This window comes from Protopterus annectens, chromosome 4.part0 (assembly GCF_019279795.1).
Source record: "Protopterus annectens isolate FY-2018-M chromosome 4.part0, PAN1.0, whole genome shotgun sequence".
In the NCBI taxonomy this organism is placed as follows: domain Eukaryota; kingdom Metazoa; phylum Chordata; order Ceratodontiformes; family Protopteridae; genus Protopterus; species Protopterus annectens.
In genome coordinates, this window is record NC_056733.1 from 1,592,744,172 (window position 1) to 1,592,761,976 (window position 17,805).

At 44.0% G+C, this 17,805-nt stretch overlaps 1 protein-coding gene across 1 annotated transcript in view; it reads right to left on the reverse strand.

Annotated features, from left to right (window-relative positions):
• SIMC1 (SUMO interacting motifs containing 1) overlaps positions 1-17,805 on the reverse strand; it is a 1,791,957-nt gene that overhangs the window by 210,685 nt on the left and 1,563,467 nt on the right. The gene's annotated exons all lie outside the window — the stretch shown is intronic.

The following is a 17,805-nucleotide window of genomic DNA, read 5'->3' on the forward strand; positions in this document are numbered from 1 at the left end:
AGTGTTGCCTTGGCCAGTCTGGAGCAATCAGTATCATCTTCGGTCTGTCTGCTCTTGCTTTCAAAAGCACCTTGGGCAGAAGAGGCAGAGGTGGGAATGCGTAAACTGTCCATGCTGTCCAACTGAATGAAAAGGCGTCCACTCTCCAGGCCTTTGGATGAAAGGTCCTCGAACAAAACTTTTCCAATTGATGATTCCTGTGGGAGGCAAAAAGATCTATGTCTGGCCTCCCCCACGCTTGGATTATTTCTGCAAACACCTGAGGATGTAACTTCCATTCGTGTGGATCTGTCATATTTCTGCTTAAATTGTCTGCCAGCATGTTTTCCAATCCTGGCAGGTACTGTGCTTGAAGTTCGATTTGCCATTCCAGAGCCAAGTTCCAAAGAGTCATGGCTAGTCTGCACAAGGGGTATGAATGTGTTCCTCCTTGTTTGTTTATGTACCACATTACTGTGGTGTTGTCTGTTCTTATCAGTAATTGTCCTGGATGCAGGAAGTCCTTGAAAGCTGTAATTGCATTTATTACTGCTAGCATTTCCTTTTGATTGATGTGAAGGTGCTTTTCCTTTTGGGACCATTTGCCCTGGATGCACCTGTCCGTCATGTGCGCCCCCCCAGGCGTAATCTGAGGCGTCTGTTGTGATAACTTGCTTTGCTTGAGGCTTGCAGAATGGGAGGCCTGTGTTTGCTTGACATGCTTGGGCCCACCATAGAAATTCCTTTTGCAAACATGGGATTATTGGTATTATTGTTTCCAAACAGTGACTGTGTTGAGACCATAGGTTTTTTAGGTACCATTGAAGTTTCCTCATATGCAGCTTTGCACATGGGATTAAAAGAATGCAAGATGCCATGAATCCCAGAGCCTGCAGGATTTTCCTTGCAGTAAGCCTGGTACTTTTTGCTATTATTTTGAAGTACTGAGATAATTGCCCCTGTTTTTCTGGCGTAAGGTAGGCCATCTGGGTGTTTGTGTCCAAGTTGGCACCCAGGAAAGTTATTTTTTGAGATGGTGTTAGGCTTGAATTCTCTTTGTTGATTGTGTATCCCAGAGAATGCAGTAACCGTGTCACATATGCCAGATGTTCCAGAAGTATGTGCTTGCTGTCCGCTTGGATCAGGCAGTCGTCCAAATAAGGGTAAATTTGTATCCCTTGAAGTCTGCAGTAGGCAATCACTGATGCCAGGCACTTTGTGAATACTCTGGGCGCAGTAGATAAGCCAAAGGGCAATGCAGAGAATTGATAGTGGATTGAACCTGCAAGAAATCTGAGGTATCTTCTGCAGCTTTGTCTGACTGGGACATGCAGGTATGCCTCCTTGAGGTCCAATGTTACCAGCAAAAACTCCTTGCCCAGCATGGGAAGAAGTTGCTGTAATGTGAGCATCTTGAATTTTGTGCAGTAGAAATGTGTTTAGAATGGATAAGTCCAAAATGGGTCTCCAGTCGGTTCCTTTCCTTGGTACCAGAAAAAGTCTTGAATAAAAACCTTGACCTTGTTCATGAGTAGGTACCTCTTGAATAGCTCTCATGCTTATGAGCTTTGAAATTTGTAGTTGTGCCTCTGCCCTTTGATTCTGTGGCAGGTTTGGCATGCCTCTCATTTTTGGAAGAGTGTGAAATTGAAATTTGTAGCCTCTGTTTATAATGTCCAGGATCCATTTGTCTGTTGTGACAATATGCCAATTGTCTGCAAATAATGCTAGTTTTCCTCCCAAAGGTGCTGCCAGCTGAGACATGCGTGGCATGGAAATGAGGGAGTCATTGGGTTTGCTTCCTGTATTGTTGTGCACTGTCCTCGCCACCTCTTGGTGCTGGAGTTTGCCATTGTCGGCCTCTATATGATCCTTGTGATTGCCCTCTGCCTCATGTGCGTCTGTATCTACCTCTTTGGGGCTTGTCAGTGGCTGGAAAGGACCAGTTTTTTGAAGGCCAGTTTCTGCTAAAACGTGGTGGTTGGACCTGTAAAAAGGCTTTGACAGTTTGCATAGATTTGGCTTTTTCTTCCATTTTCCGTAGTATCTCCTCAGCATTAGTACCAAACAGCACATCCTTTTGTAAAGGAGCATCTAGAAGTTTAGCTTTCACAAGATCAGGCAAGTTTTGTTCTCTAAGCTAGGCATGTCTACGAATGACTGATCCTGTAGCAGCCGCTCTACTTGAAGCCTCTAGGGCATCATAACCACATTGTAAAGTGTGTTTACCCACTTGCTCTGCACTATGCATCATATCCTGTAACTCCTTCAAATATGGTTGTTCAGGTTGAGACATTTTATTCCTTAATTGTGATAACAGGAACTGTTGATATTTAAGCATATGAAAAGTACAGTTTTGTACCTACCATAAATGTAGATGTTCGAGTGCTAATACAGCTGCAGTAATCACATATGGGTTTTCTGCCGTCAGGCGGTCCCTCGGTCGGCCGAATTCCAAAGTCTTGGTCCGGCGTCGGTTGTTGTCGCTTTCTCTTCTGACGTCAGTGAGGCCAGAGTATATAAGACACAGCCGACGCCATGTTCTCCAGTCTTTCTTGCCCCAAATGTCAGGTGCCCCCAAAAGGAAGGCAATACATAAATTATGCTTATAAGAATATACAAGCAATGCAAAATAATCCAAAATCAGTAGTTGCAAGCAAATAAACCATAGAAGGATAACCCAGTGAGGTTGTATGAAGAGGTAGTTAGACCCCATGCCTTTACCAAGTGGGGAAGGAGGGAGGGAAACCTGTACTGCAGCTGTATGAGCACTCGAACATCTACATTTATGGTAGGTACAAAACTGTACTATGTTCATCGTGCATACAGCTGCAGTAATCACATATGGGTAGAGTCCCAAAGCTACGCACAGGGTGGTAGGTACTAAGAGGAACTGGGTTGAGCCAGAATGCCCTGCAAAACAGCAGTGGCAAAGCCTGCTCTTGTTCTGGAATATAAAGGCAGGTGGTAGTGTTTTGTGAAGGTATGTACAGAACTCCAAGTGGCTGCCTCCAAAATATCTTTGGTAGGAACCCCTCTGAGGAAGGCTGTAGAGGTAACTGTGGCCCTGGTGGAGTGTGATCTGATACCTGTAGGAACAGATTTCCCATGATAGGAATAACAAAACCGTATGCAGTGGCCTATCCACTTTGAAATAGTCTGCTTGGAAACTGGCTTCCCTTGAGCCCCTACAGCATAGGACACAAAGAGTTGTTCTGATTTCCTGAAGGACTTTGTTCTGTCCAAATAGTAACGTAGCTGCCTATGGATGTCTAAAGAATGTAGCAGCCTTTCCCCTTTGTTTTGAGGATTGGGATAAAAGGTAGGAAGGTGTATGGCTTGATTTAAAGCTACCCTGGATACCACTTTAGGCATAAATGATGGGTTGGTACGAAGGGAAACCCTGTCCTGATGAAAAATGAGAAAGGGCTGCACCGCCATGAGGGCCTGTAGCTCCGAAACTCTACGAGCTGAAGTGATAGCCAGAAGGAAGGCAGTTTTCCAGGACAAATATTGCAAATCTGTTGAGGCAGCTGGTTCAAAAGGAGGCAATGTTAAATTTTCTAGTATGTAATTAAGATCCCAAGCTGGTATTGGTTGTTTCCTTGGTGGTCTTATATTCTTAGCCCCTCTGAGGAACTGTCATAAGAGTGGGTGAGAAAATAAAGGAGGATCCGTGTTGAATTCTGCAGAAATGGCTGAGGCATGGATTTTTATGGAAGAAAATGAAAGTCCACTGTTCAGTAACTCAGCTAGATACTGTAATACCTGAGGCAGATTCAGTTTACTAGGGTCCTGGCCTTTTTTCTCATTCCATGAGCAAAACCGCTTCCATTTTGTGGAGTAAGCTTTTCTAGTAGATGGTCTTCTGGCCTCCAAAATGACATCCTGCACCTCCTTGGAGAGCAGGGTCTGTTGTGGTGTTAAGGAATTTTCCATGCTTTGAGATTGAGTGTTTTCAGCTGACTGTGAAGAGTTTTGTAGCTGTGCTGAGTCAGCAGAAGAGGCATTAGAGGCAGGGACCAGGGAGGAGTATGTGTTAGGCTCCTCAGCAGTGGGTACCAGTGTTGCCTTGGCCAATCTGGAGCAATCAGTATCATCTTCGGTCTGTCTGCTCTTGCTTTCAAAAGTACCTTGGGCAGAAGAGGCAGAGGTGGGAATGCGTAAACTGTCCATGCTGTCCAACTGAATGAAAGGGCGTCCACTCTCCAGGCCTTTGGATGGAAGGTCCTTGAACAAAACTTTTCCAATTGATGATTCCTGTGGGAGGCAAAAAGATCTATGTCTGGCCTCCCCCACACTTGGGTTATTTCTGTAAACACCTGAGGATGTAACTTCCATTCGTGTGGATCTGTCATATTTCTGCTTAATTTGTCCGCCAGCGTGTTTTCCAATCCTGGCAGGTACTGTGCTTGAAGTTCGATTTGCCATTCCAGAGCCAAGTTCCAAAGAGTCATGGCTAGTCTGCACAAGGGGTATGAATGTGTTCCTCCTTGTTTGTTTATGTACCACATTACTGTGGTGTTGTCTGTTCTTATCAGTAATTGTCCTGGATGCAGGAAGTCCTTGAAAGCTGTAATTGCATTTATTACTGCTAGCATTTCTTTTTGATTGATGTGAAGGTGCTTTTCCTTTTGGGACCATTTGCCCTGGATGCACCTGTCCGTCATGTGAGCCCCCCAGGCGTAATCTGAGGCGTCTGTTGTGATAACTTGCTTTGCTTGAGGCTTGCAGAATGGGAGGCCTGTGTTTGCTTGACATGCTCGGGCCCACCACAGAAATTCCTTTTGCAAACATGGGATTATTGGTAATATTGTTTCCAAACTGTGACTGTGTTGAGACCATAGGTTTTTTAGGTACCATTGAAGTTTCCTCATATGCAGCTTTGCAAATGGGATTAAAAGATTGCAAGATGCAATGAATCCCAGAGCCTGCAGGATTTTCCTTGCAGTAAGCCTGGTACTTTTTGCTAGTATTTTGACATCGGTCTGAGGCAAGAAAAGTTTCCCCAACGGGGTACTTAGCTTTAATGAAGACTTCGGTTTCCAAAATTTTCGTAATTCAGGAGCTGGCCGACCGGCACTTGCGAACTGCTTCTGCTTCAGGCACCGCGCGGCAAAAAAGACTGGAGAACATGGCGTTGGCTGTGTCTTATGTACTCTGGCCTCACTGACGTCAGAAGAGAAAGCGACGACAACCGACGCCGGACCAAGACTTTGGAATTCGGCCGACCGAGGGACCGCCTGACGGCAGAAAACCCATATGTGATTACTGCAGCTGTATGCACGATGAACATCTGACAATTCAAGGCCCTCATGGCTAGTGTGGCCAAGGTATATACCTTTTTTCCCCACCTTTCTAAAGATCTTGACTCTCTTTCTGCAGGAAGTGGATTTTTGACAGTGGATGCCTTCAGTCCCTTGGGGCCTTGTGAAATGGTTTCAGGTTCAGCATTATGGCTTTTGAAGAGAAATTGGTGAGAGTTAGGTACTCTGTAGTACCTATCAGGTTTTACTGGTGCAGGAGGCAGAGAATCCGGGTTAAGGCAAGCCTCCGAATAAACATCATCAATTATGTCCAAAACAGGGGGTATCGCCAGGGGTCTGTGTTGAGGTAACAAAAGAAATTCCCTAAGTCTTTTCTTGGAATCTGAAAAGTCTTGGCCTTCCCAATGGAAGTGTTCCCTCAAGGTGTGCAAGGTTTCCCCAAAGGAAAAATCCTCAGGAGGGGATACAGAAGGGATGGACTGCTCTGCATCTGAATCCTCAAAAGGGGAGTAAGAGTGTTCCACTACATCAGAATGTTCTGATGAAATGGATCCCTGATCAGAAGAGGGAGAATCTTCCTCCACTCTGGGTCTCTTGTCTGGAGGGGGTTGAGAACCTCTGATAAGAGTAATTAAATCCTCAGCCATTTTAAGCATCTGTTTTTTAGGCATGGGACCTGGAGATGGGCCCTGTGCAACAGGCCTCTTGGGATGCCTGGCTGCTTTAGATTTAGTAAAGGCCTTAATAGAAAAGGAAGATGAGGGTCTAAAGACACCATGGGTGGAGGTGGACCTGTCCACATTAGTACGCTCAACATTAGCAAAGGCTTCGGTGGTTGTAGTCTGGGAAAGGGCCGAGGTCCCAGCGGTCTCGGGTACAGAGGACACCGCCAAAGGAGTGTCGTCGGTAGTCAGGGACTGCAAAGGCGTCTCACTGAGAACCGGACCACGTGTAGCCTGTTTTGGCGTGGTGTCGGCGGGACATGGCCTCGCATGTCGGTCCTTGTCCTTGCGTTTTTTGGACAAAACAGTAGTCGGAGTGTCCGACGACATTTTATAATCAAAAGCTTTACCAAAATAGTGTTGGGCGAACTCTGCCCGACGCTTAATAGTGCGTTTATTGTAGGTAGCGCAAAAGCGACAGCCCGAGACGTCGTGGTTTGGGCCTAAACAAGGTATGCAGAGGGAATGGAAATCCTTATGCGGTATTTGCTTCCCACAAGAAATACAATTATTAACTTTTTCTGACATCGGTCTGAGGCAAGAAAAGTTTCCCCAATGGGGTACTTAGCTTTAATGAAGACTTTGGTTTCCAAAATTTCCGTAATTCAGGAGCTGGCCGACCGGCACTTGCGAACTGCTTCTGCTTCGGGCACCGCGCGGTAAAAAAGACTGAAGAACATGGCGTCGGCTGTGTCTTATATACTCTGGCCTCACTGACGTCAGAAGAGAAAGCGACGACAACCGACGCCGGACCAAGACTTTGGAATTCGGCCGACTGAGGGACCGCCTGACGGCAGAGAACCCATCTGTGATTACTGCAGCTGTATGCACGATGAACATCAAGACAAACAGTAACAGCAAGGAAAAAATAAGCTTTTTTATTTTAAACAAACACTAACAGCAGAGAAAGTTCAAAATACCAACATTGGTAACAGCAAGATACCCTTATAAGAAGGGTAGAATGACAATACCAACAATGGTAAAAGAGAATACTATTTGAAATAGTAGAAAGGGAGGCACCTAATGCCAGTGATAACGTGAAAGAAAGGGAAGGGAAGACATTTAAGTAGAGAAATTTTCGAGACAAGTTTTTTTAAAACAAAAACTTTACTACTACTCACAAAAAAAAAAAAAAAAAAAAAAAAAAAAAAGTTGTTTGAGAGCTAAGGAAACCTGTGTCTGTTTGCAAAGGTGGCAAACAAGATCTCTGGCTTTGATGATACAGCAGAGCATTATGTGTACAGGGAGGAACTTGAGAGTTGGATCCTAAGTATGAAATAAATGGCCAAGTCAGATCCGAACCCATACACTGAGGAAGAATGAAAAGGACATCATCAGATCACATTTTAACAGAAACCTTCAACTGCTTTTCACTTAATTATTGTACCTTTATTGAAAGCTTTACAGAAATCCCAAGCCACAGTATTACTGGAAGCCCTAACACAAAACAAAGTGACTGATAAAGTTTCAATGGAATCAATGGACTCTGCAGATTGGACTTTCACTTGTTATTACACTTTGCAGATTACATTTTCATTTATTAGACTCTGTCAAGGAAGACATTAGTAGAATCCAATATCACAGAAAATTTACAGTCATTAAACTCTTCATGAACTTAGGGAAAAATTCAATGTTGCAGTTGGTAAGATAGGAAAACTCAGTCAAAATATGCTTCGGTACAAATGATGCACTTCTAGGACAGGAACATGATCATAAAAGTACTGTTTCAAGAGCCAGGAAGAACAGCAGCATGCATGAAAGCATGCCACTATTTATACATCTGGGTGCGCTAATGCATAAGCTGGTATTACATGCTACATTTACAGAAGGACGCAACTTCTGGAGAAAAGGATATAGGTGAGTGTGATACAAGTTCTAAAAAGGGCTTAATCCATGAATTGCTCAAAAGGAAGTCCAGTTGCATGAATAAAACCGCACAAATGGAATTACTGTGAAAAAAACATGAAAGAGTTTGATTTATTTCAAATATACACTTCTAAAACATTATGCTAATTAATTTTCTAAGATGTTCTGTAACCCACAACAAAAGAGTATCAAGCATTAATGTAGGAATGTAAACAAACACATACCACAGCACACACACTACAAAACTGCTAACGCTAGTAATAACTTTATTTTATTTTCCTAGTACAGTTGTATTCTACTTTATAAAACGGTCTCTCCTGTTAGTTACAAATAACCAGTGTTCTTAACACTAACGTAAGAAAGTATCCTCCAAAATGTAAGCAATAATGTATTGTAGACCAATTAACACTGCCCTTTATGACTCCTCTTCTACAAAAATCTTGAATAGTTTCTATTGCCTGCTTCAAGCTCTAGATTCTGTTCTAGGACAAAAGAGGCATGGGCATTTGCTAGTGATAAGTAGGGCAAGGATCCAGCCTATTCAAACCAAAGCCAGAAACTCTTGCTAATGAATGGAGGGGTCCATGTGCCTTTATTAGCTAATATGTAATCAGCATAAAGCCCAGCAGCCTGGAATCAGTAAGCTACTGGTCAGCTGGTGTCCAAATGGTCGGAATAGGTTACCTGGGATAGCCCTATTGAGTGAAAGTTGGGCATAAAACCAATCAACTTGTCAAAAATGGATTAAGAATTGCTACATTGAATGCAGGTTCACTGACAGGACACAGCTTTGAAGTGGATGACATGATGGTAAGCAGACTACATATTCTCTGTATCCAAGAATTAAGCTAGAAGGGAAACACAGCAAAGTTTCTGGGCCTGGGATCCACAGTCTAATACTCAGGTGTGAGGGTGGGGAACAAGTTAGAACTGATGTGGGAAACGTGGGGAGACAGTGAAGGATGTACTCAGAAACAGTGACAGACTCTTGGCAATCAGAATTCAGTATAAAAATACAGCACTCTTCACAATCTCAGCCCAAGCTCTACAGCAGGGCTGGGGAGGAAAAGAGGGTATTCAGACAGCAGTTGCAGGACCTCTTCAATAAAGTGGGACAAAATAAGATGGCCTTGATAATGGTGGACCTGAATGCCCACATCAGGACAAACAGAAGAGGATGTGATGATTCTCTGGGTCCATATGGTAGGGACAACAAGGAATAATGAAGAAGAGACCACTGCAGACTTCTGTCTGGGTAAGCAACCCAAAGTACAGTTTTGTACCTACAATAAATGTAGATGTTCGAGTGCTAATACAGCTGCAGTAATCACAGATGGGGTTTTCAGCCGTCAGGCGGTCCCTCGGTCGGCCGAATTCCAAAGTCTTGGTCCGGCGTTGGTTGTCGTCGCTTACTCTTCTGACGTCAGTAAGGCCAGAGTATATAAGACACAGCCGACGCCATGTTCTTCAGTCTTTCTTGCCCCAGATGTCAGGTGCCCCCAAAAGGAAGGCAATACATAAATAAGGCTTATCTACATATGCAGGCAATGCAATGTAATGCAAAATCAGTGTAAGCAAGCAAATAAAACATAGCAGGATAACCCAGTCAGGTGGTATGAAGAGGTTGTTAGGCCCCATGCCTTTACCAAGTGGGGAAGGAGGGAGGAAACCTGTACTGCAGCTGTATTAGCACTCGAACATCTACATTTATGGTAAGTACAAAACTGTACTATGTTCATCGTGCATACAGCTGCAGTAATCACAGATGGGTAGAGTCCCAAAGCTATGCATAGGGTGGTAGGTACTATGAGGAACTGGGTTGAGCCAGAATGCCCTGCAAAACAGCAGTGGCAAAGCCTGCTCTTGTTCTGGAGTATAAGGGTAGGTGGTAGTGTTTTGTGAAGGTATGTACAGAACTCCAAGTGGCTGCCTCCAAAATATCCTTAGTAGGAACGCCTCTGAGGAAGGCTGTGGCCCTGGTGGAGTGAGATCTGATACCAGTAGGGACAGATTTCCCATGATAGGAATAACAAAACCGTATGCAGTGGCCAATCCACTTGGAAATGGTCTGTTTGGTAACTGGTTTCCCTTGAGCCCCTACGGCATAGGACACAAAAAGTTGTTCTGATTTCCTGAAGGACTTTGTTCTGTCCAAATAATAACGTAGCTGCCTATGGATGTCTAAAGTGTGAAGCAGCCTCTCCCCTTTGTTTTGAGGGTTAGGATAAAAGGTAGGTAGGTATATGGCTTGATTTAAGGCTACCCTGGATACCACTTTTGGCATAAAAGATGGGTTGGTACGAAGGGAAACCCTGTCCTGATGGAAGATGAGGAAGGGCTGCACCGCCATGAGGGCCTGTAGTTCAGAAACCCTACAAGCTGAAGTGATGGCCAGAAGGAAAGCTGTTTTCCAGGACAAATGTTGCAGATCTGTTGAGGCAGCAGGTTCAAAGGGAGGCAATGTTAATTTTTCTAGTATATAATTAAGGTCCCAGGCTGGTATTGGTTGCTTCCTTGGAGGTCTTATATTCTTAGCCCCTCTGAGGAACTGTCGTAAGAGTGGGTGAGAGAATAAAGGAGGATCCGTGTTGAATTCTGCAGAAATGGCTGAGGCATGTATTTTTATGGAAGAAAATGAAAGTCCACTGTTCAGCAGTTCAGCTAGGTACTGTAAAACCTGAGGCAAGTTCAATTTTCTAGGGTCCTGGCCTCTTTTCTCATTCCAACAGCAAAACCGCTTCCATTTTGCAGAGTAAGCTTTTCTAGTAGATGGTCTTCTGGCCTCCAAAATGACATCCTGCACCTCCTTGGAGAGTAGGGACTGTTGTGGTGTCAAGGAATTTTCCATGCAGCGAGGTTGAGTGTTTTCAGCTGACTGTGAAGAGTTTTGTAGCTGTTCTGAGTCAGTAGGAGAGGCATTAGAGGCAGGGACCAGGGAGGAGTATGTGTTAGGCTCCTCAGGAGTGGATACCAGTGTTGCCTTGGCCAATCTGGAGCAATCAGTATCATCCTCGGTTTGTCTGTTCTTGCTTTCAAAAGCACCTTGGGCAGAAGGGGCAGAGGTGGGAATGCATAAACTGTCCATGCTGTCCAACTGAATGAAAGGGCGTCCACTTTCCAGGCCTTTGGATGAAAGGTCCTTGAACAAAAATTTTTTCAGTTGATGGTTCCCGTGGGAGACAAAAAGATCTATGTCTGGCCTCCCCCACGCTTGGATTATCTCTGTAAACACCTGAGGATGTAACTTCCATTCGTGTGGATCTGTCATATTTCTGCTTAGAGTGTCTGCCAGTGTGTTTTCCAGTCCTGGCAAGTACTGTGCTTGAAGTTCGATTTGTCTTTCTAGAGCCAAGTTCCAAAGAGTCATGGCTAGTCTGCACAAGGAGTATGAATGTGTTCCTCCTTGTTTGTTTATGTACCACATTACTGTGGTGTTGTCTGTTCTTATCAGTAATTGTCCTGGATGCAGGAAGTCCTTGAAAGCTGTAATTGCATTTATCACTGCTAGCATTTCTTTTGATTGATGTGAAGGTGCTTTTCCTTTTGGGACCATCTGCCCTGAATGCACCTGTCCTTCATGTGCGCCCCCCAGGCGTAATCTGAGGCGTCTGTGGTTATGACTTGTTTTGCTTGAGGCTTGCAGAATGGAAGGCCTGTGTTTACTTGACATGCTTGAGCCCACCATAGAAATTCCTTTTGCAAACATGGAATTATTGGTATAATTGCTTCCAAACTGTGACTGTGTTGAGACCATAGATTTTTTAGGTACCATTGAAGTTTCCTCATATGCAGCTTTGCACATGGGATTAGAAGAATGCAATATGCCATGAATCCCAGAGCCTGCAGGATTTTCCTTGCAGTAAGCCTGGTACTTTTTGCTAGTGTTTTGAAGTACTGAGATAGTTGCCCTTGTTTTTCTGGTGTAAGATATGCCATCTGGGTGTTTGTGTCCAAGTTGGCACCCAGGAAGGTTATTTTCTGAGATGGTGTTAGTCTTGATTTCTCCTTGTTGATGGTATATCCCAGAGAAAGCAGTAACCGTGTCACATAAGCCAGATGTTCCAGTAGTATGCGTTTGCTGTCCGCTTGGATCAGGCAGTCGTTCAGATAAGGGTAAATTTGTATCCCTTGAAGTCTGCAGTAGGCAATCACTGATGCCAGGCACTTTGTGAATACTCTGGGCAGTAGATAAGCCAAAGGGCAATGCAGAGAATTGATAGTGGATTGAACCTGCAAGAAATCTGAGGTATCTTCTGCAGCTTTGTCTGATTGGGACATGCAGGTATGCCTCCTTGAGGTCCAATGTTACCAGCCAAAACTCCTTGCCCAGCATGGGAAGAAGTTGCTGTAATGTGAGCATCTTGAATTTTGGCACGAGTAGGAATGTGTTTAGGATGGATAAGTCCAAAATGGGTCTCCAGTCGGTTCCTTTTCTTGGTACCAGAAAAAGTCTTGAATAAAAACCTTGACCTTGTTGGAGTGTAGGTACCTTTGTATAGCTCTCATGTTTAGGAGCTTTGAAATTTGCAGTTGTGCCTCTGCCCTTTGATTTTGTGGCAGGTTTGGCATGCCTCTCATTTTTGGAAGAGTGTGAAATTGAAATTTGTAGCCTCTGTTTATAATGTCCAGTATCCATTTGTCTTTTGTGACAATATGCCAATTGCTTGCAAATAATGCTAGTTTCCCTCCCAAAGGTGCTGTCAGCTGAGACTTGCTTGGCATGGAAATGAGGGAGTCATTGGGTTTGCTTACTATATTGTTGTGCACTGTCTTCACCACCTCTTGGTGCTGGAGATTGCCATTGTCTGCCTCTATATGATCCTTGTGATTGCCCTCTGCCCCTTGTGCGTCTGTATCTGCCTCTTTGGGGCTTGTCAGTGGCTGGAAAGGATCAGTTTTTTGAAGGCCAATTTCTGCTAAAACGTGGTGGTTGGACCTGTAAGAAAGCCTTGACAGTTTGCATAGATTTGGCTTTTTCTTCCATTTTCCGTAGTATGTCCTCAGCATTAGTACCAAATAATACATCCTTTTGTAAAGGAGCATCAAGAAGTTTAGCTTTCACATGATCAGGTAAATTTTATTCCCTAAGCCAGGCATGCCTGCGAATGACTGATCCTGTGGCAGCCGCTCTACTGGAAGCCTCTAGGGCATCATAACCACATTGTAAGGTGTGTTTACCCACTTGCTCCGCACTATGCATCATATCCTGTAACTCTTTTAAATATGGTTGTTCAGGTTGAGACATTTTGTTCCTTAATTGTGATAACAGGTACTGTTGATATTTAATCGTATGAAACTGACAGTTTAAAGCCCTCATGGCTAGGGTGGCGAGGTATATACCTTTTACCCCACCTTTCTAGAGATCTGGATTCCCTTTCTGCAGGGAGTGGATTCTTGGCAGTGGAGGCCTTTAATCCCTTGGGGCCTTGTGAAATGGTTTCAGGGTCAGCATTATGGCCTTTGTAGAGAAATTGGTGAGAGCTGGGTACTCTGTAATACCTATCAGGTTTTACTGGTGCAGGAGGCAGAGAATCAGGGTTAAGGCAAGCCTCCGAATAGACATCATCCAGTACATCCAAAACAGGGGTATAGCCAGAGGTCTGTGCTGAGGTAACCAAAGAAATTCCCTAAGTCTTTTCTTGGAATCTGAAAAGTCTTGGCCTTCCCAATGGAAGTGTTCCCTCAAAGTGTGCAAGGTTTCCCCAAAAGAAAAATCCTCAGGAGGGATACAGAAGGAATGGACTGTTCTGCATCCGAATCCTCAAAAGGGGAGTAAGAGTGTTCCTCTGCATCAGAATGTTCTGATAAAATGGATCCCTGATCAGAAGAGGGAGATTCTTCCTCCACTCTGGGTCTCTTGTCAGGAGGGGCTGAGAACCTCTGATAAGAGTAATTAAATCCTCAGCCATTTTAAGCATCTGTTTCTTAGGCATGGGTCCAGGAGATGGGCCCTGTGCAACAGGCCTCGTGGGATGCCTGGCTGCTTTGGATTTAGTAAAAGCCTTTATTGAAAAAGAAGATGAGGGCCTAAATACACCATGGGTGGAGGTGGACCTGTCCACATTAGTAGGCTCGACATTAGCAGGGGCTTCGGTTGTAGTCTGGGAAAGGACCGAGGACCCAGCGGTCTCGGGTACAGAGAACACCGCCAAAGGAGTGTCGTCGGTAGTCAGGGACTGCAAAGGCGTCTCGCTGAGGACCGGACCACGTGTAGCCTGTTTTGGCGTGGTGTCGGCGGGGACCGCGGGTCTCGCTTGTCGGTCCTTTTCCTTGCGTTTTTTGGACAAAACGGTAGTCGGAGTGTCCGACGACATCTTATAATCAAAAGCTTTACCAAAGTAGTGTTGGGCGAACTCCGCCCGACGCTTGATAGTGCGTTTATTGAAGGTAGCGCAAAAGCGACAGCCCGAGACGTCGTGGTCTGGGCCCAAACAAGGTATGCAACGTAATGGAAATCCTTATGCGGTATTTGTTTCCCACAAGAAATACAATTATTAACTTTTTCTGACATCGGTCTGAGGCAAGAAAAGTTTCCCCAACGGGGTACTTAGCTTTAAAGAAGACTTCGGTTCCAATTTTTTTTTTTTTTCGTAATTCAGGAGCTGGCCGACCGGCACTTGCGAACTGCTTCTGCTTCGGGCACCGCGCGGCAAAAAAGACTGAAGAACATGGCGTTGGCTGTGTCTTATATACTCTGGCCTTACTGACGTCAGAAGAGTAAGCGACGACAACCGACGCCGGACCAAGACTTTGGAATTCGGCCGACCGAGGGATCGCCTGACGGCTGAAAACCCCATCTGTGATTACTGCAGCTGTATGCACGATGAACATCGGTGCTCAACACATCGATTGTCAAGAGACAGTCACAAGATCTCAAACATAACAGTGGACAATATGCAACTTGGTAACTTCCTCTTAGTAAGGAAAGGCATTGGGTCAAAATGGAAACTGCAAAGCCATTTCCTAATGAAATGGTCATCAGCTAACATAAACCACTGGTGGCCACAATGAGCTGGAAGTAGTGGTCAGCGAAGTTTCTAAGGCCAACAGAAACTAGGTGGAAGACCTAGAATCTGTCTGGGGTGAAAACAGAGGAATTCAAAAAATACTAACTGCTCTGGCACCACAGGAAGAAGAAATATGGGAAGGGGAAGAGGAATAGCAATGTCTCAAAAAAAGCATGTGTAAAACTGTAAAAGAGAGATGGAAATAATTTACATTAGGAAAGATGATGGTGGAATTCAGAAGCCCAGAAGCTTACGAAAAAAAAAGATGGAATGCAGGATGAAGTGGGACACGGAAAAGATGGACCAAGCTAAGTAGTAGTACTGGATGGCTAACAAGCAGACTAAGACAGCAGTCGCTATGCCAAACAAGGCATCAGAAATGTTACCAGCTTCTGGAAGCTGACTCAGCCAAAGGCACAAAAACACCTTATAAGGCTAAAAAGCAATGACAGAATGACAGAAAGATAAAGAAGACATGTCAGCAGACAGCTGTCATAAAACATGTCAGTAACAATCTGTTCACAAGTCAAAAGGACATCAATGGAAGATGGAAGTAGTACTTCAGAAAGCTTCTGTATTGAAAAAACTCCCGAGAAGCTATACCGCCTACTATGGAAGAGGAAGGAGAACATACCCTAGTAGTAGTACAAAGTCCACTATGGAAAATGGTGCTGGAAAAGCAGCAGGCTCCGATGAAGTCATACCAGATATGATCAAGATGTTGAGTGCATTATGGGAGAAATAGCTCCAGAAGGTAGTCGGTAGAGTATGGAGAGAAACTTGAATTCAGATGACTAGAGAATAAGCATTCTAGTGACAGTGTACAAAAAATAAAGGAGCTCTTCACAAATGGGGGCAGTACAGATATATCAACCTCCTGTAAACACTACATAACAGTGCTGGATAGGATGGCTGAAAAAAATAATATGTAGAGCAGCAGAAAGTGAGACAGGAGATAAGCAGTTCAGATTCAGATTAGAATGTAGTACAACTGACCAGATGTTTGCAGTGTGACAAATAGTGGAGAAGAAGCTGAAGATAAGGAAAGAGTCCAACTGGGCACTCCAAGACTTGAAGAAAGCATACAGCAAGTTCTCAAGAAAGTGGATTTGGGCAGTTCTTCAATGGTCTGAAGTCCTGGAAATATTGATATTATCAGTACAGGCTATGTAAAAGGATCCAACGATACAAGTACTAACAATATTCGGACTCGCAAAGGTTTTCCAGAAAGAGTGGGTGTTTATCAGGGCTCAACTCTGAGGCCACTCCTCTTCATACTAAAGGCAGATGATGTGGCACCACAAGCAGGCTCAACATGAACTTCAATCAGCAAATGATATGGAACTGGAATGCAAAACTGAAATCACATGGGATGAAATTAAGCACTGACAAAAGAGTGGTCATGGAAGCAAAGTGGGAAAATCCACAGAAGCTGAACTGAAAGCTGAAACAGAAGGGGGTGGTGGTTGGAACAGGTTAACAGCTTTAGTATCTGGGAGGTATGGTTGAGAAGGAGGGTAGTCTAAATAAGGAGGTTAAATCTTGAATCAGAGGTGCCACAACAAATAGTATAAAATGTCGGGGTAGCGTGTGACAAAAGAATGCTAAAAAAGCTGAAAAGTAAGGAGTACAAAACAGTGGTGCACACTGTGCTGCTGTATGGCACAGAAACATGGGCAGTGAAGGCAGAGCAGTTGAGAAAGCTTGAGGTAACAGAGATAAAGTGCCTGACAGAGAGGTAGCTGCGTGCACACTGTGGTACATAAGAAATGAAGACACTGGAGCAGAAGGTAAAGTAGCTCCAACTGTAGAAAAGGATAAGGAGAAAAAATTATGGTGGACTGTTCACAAATGACAAATGCATGAAAGCAATTTTGTAAAGCATACTTGGGAGAGGCAGGAAGATGGCAAAAGCACAGAAATATATCCAGCCAAGAGATGGATAGACTGAGTGACAGAAGACTTATGACAACCTGGCATGACTGTCAAAGAAGGTGGGACACTGGCACTGATTCAAGAGATGTGGCAACAGTTGACATGACACCTCATCTCCATGTAAAATGGGAAAAGGGGTTGATTATGATGATTCAATTGCATTGTATAAAATCTTAAAATGCTTCACATTCTGTATGGCTACATGGCATAGATGGGGTGCAGCACTGTCTATGATGCAGATGACTACTATAGTGTCTGGGGTAGGGAAGGGGGACAATGAGTGGCTGACACTGGTTCACCCAATGTGGAGGGAGGGAAGGATATGGCCCTGTCTGCTGCAATGCCGGCTACTGTGCAGCACATGAACTAAGGACATGAGCTTGGCTCTGCCAAGCTATGTAGAGCAGCAGTTTCCATATGGAGCACAAAATCCTGAGAGGGATGTGCTCAGAAGTGCACACATCCTTCCATTAGGACTGCAGTATAGGTTTAGCAACTAGAGAGTGGGGAGATAGGTTATCATCAAAATATCCATTACTGTCTACAATTTGCACCAAAGAAGTGAAACAAATAAACTTAAGCGGTCAAGGAAGGACTGATGGTTGGCAGGCAGCCAGGGTGGAGGTGGGTACAAAAAAAAATCAAGGTATAGTTAATGCTGAGTAATAAAATTAATTTTGTTACTCAGTTGATGTGGTCAATAAAAAATTCCTTACTACCAAAGTCCTAGCTTTAACATGATCATCCTTTGAGCAATACCACTCTGTAGATCTACAGCTAATATATACTATCCCTTAGGATGAGTTATTACTTGAACAACATCCAAGTTTCTCAAACCCTGAGCATATTTTTTGCTTCACTGTACTGAACAACAATTGTTAAACTACAATGCAGCACTCCACTCCTTGAGCTTTATATATACTACCATCAGTGAAAACATTACTATGAACCTTACTCTAAAAAAGAAAAGAAAACAAAAAAGCAAAATTAAGTTAATTTACAACACATTACTAAACACAATGCATGTGT